This window comes from Kryptolebias marmoratus, linkage group LG1 (genome assembly GCF_001649575.2).
Source record: "Kryptolebias marmoratus isolate JLee-2015 linkage group LG1, ASM164957v2, whole genome shotgun sequence".
In the NCBI taxonomy this organism is placed as follows: Eukaryota; Metazoa; Chordata; class Actinopteri; order Cyprinodontiformes; family Rivulidae; genus Kryptolebias; species Kryptolebias marmoratus.
Window position 1 is genome coordinate 15879004 of NC_051430.1, and position 1715 is coordinate 15880718.

Genomic DNA, 1715 nt, shown 5'->3' on the forward strand with positions numbered 1-1715 from the left:
GGGGGTGGGGGGTGGGGGGGATTCTGAGTTAGAATTTACCCAAAGTTTCAAAATGTTTTGTCTCAGACTGTTATCTTTATCATGAAACTAGCTTTTTGTTTTACTGGTGTGAGGTGGATTCTCTCTCTCTCTCTCTCTTTTAATGTTTTCACGCGTTGTTTTGTCCTTGGCATGCGCATTGCGGTACAGCATCGTCTTTAATCCGCAAACAGTTTCGCCCAATAAAACTAATCAGTTCATTTGAAGCCACTTTATAACGGGAGGGAAATGTCACCGGGGGAAGATGGTGCATTAAATCCAACTGAGTTCCACAGACGGGATGCTTTGTCAGCTGCCGACAATCTTCTAAGATTGGACGGAGAAACAAGCAAGCCCCGACAGCCACCGGGCTCTTGTAGTTTCACAGCCACCGAGCCGGAGTCAGTGTGTGTGTCTTAATAATGACGATAATTCAAAATTAAAGTGAAGTTACTGAGAATTTGCCTGGGGATTCCGGCTTTTTTTCCCCCCTTTTTTTTCTTAGTATCAGGGTTCCTGCAGGCTTACTATACCTCTCCAGCTCAAAAAAAATGTCTGGATCGCGCTGCCATCTAGCGTACGTTGTACAATTACAACCTCACATTAACAAATGGAAAGTCATCAAACATGCATTTTTAAAGACTTCTAATCAGATTGGAATAAAACGATTATTTTATTTGCGTAAAATCGTCCCTTGGCTTTTTACACTTTCTGAAAGAGAACCTTTTTGTTTCACGAAATCTTTTTTTTTTCTTCTTCTTCCATTAGGACTGTCTAATAGAATAACGAACGAACTTTTAAAAGAGCACCAATAGATGTTGATTGCATTACAGCAAATTAAAAATAGTCCTAAGACTGAGGTGGAATTGCAAACTGTTCATGAAGACAAAATAGGTGTGAAGCTTCTCAAAATGGGGGGTGAAGAAAAAGGATGCAGCTTTGTAAAGGGAATTTCCAACTTTAACACATGCAGCACAGTTTTTATTGTGTCGTTAATTATACGAAAATTTTAGAAGACGCAATGAAGCGTTAATATGCAAGTTGTCCCTTTGAAATGGCACAGGAGGGATGGGTTGTTGTTGTCTTTTTTAAGTATTCAAGCAGAGAGCTCTCTCTCCCGTCCCTGTCTCGGACACTCCATTGAAACTCTCCGGCCGTGTCTCCAGCTCTATGAAAAGGTGAAACCAATAAGATTAAATCGGACAATGATTTTTTTCTCTCCCCCCACAACCTCCCCCCCCCTACAGGTCTCTCTTTCTCTGTAGTGTATCATTAAGATTTAACTCCGCAGATTGGTAAGTATAAGGGGGTCCGCGTGCAGGAGAAGGAGAAGAGGGAAGAGCGAGAGGGTGCAACGAATGGGAGCAGGAGGCTCTAATAGAAATCTGGGGGAACGGAAAAAAAGGGGGACCAAGAGGACGGCGGGATGTTAAAAAGAGGACGCACCGCAGCGGCGGCGGACGTTCCAGCGGAGGAGCGGCTTTGCAGCAGGATCACATCGAGCCCAGGCAACAAGGCAAGTGCACTTTTTCAATTTATTTCTCTAAAAGGCACGGCGGAATTTCCCAAAGAATCGCGTCAGAGTCGTAACTTTTTGGAACTAGCTGGGCAGCAGCAGCAGCATCATCTTTTATTTTTTTCCCTCCCTCTACATTATTGCACATTATTTCTCCCCTGAAATCCCCCCCCCCCCCCAT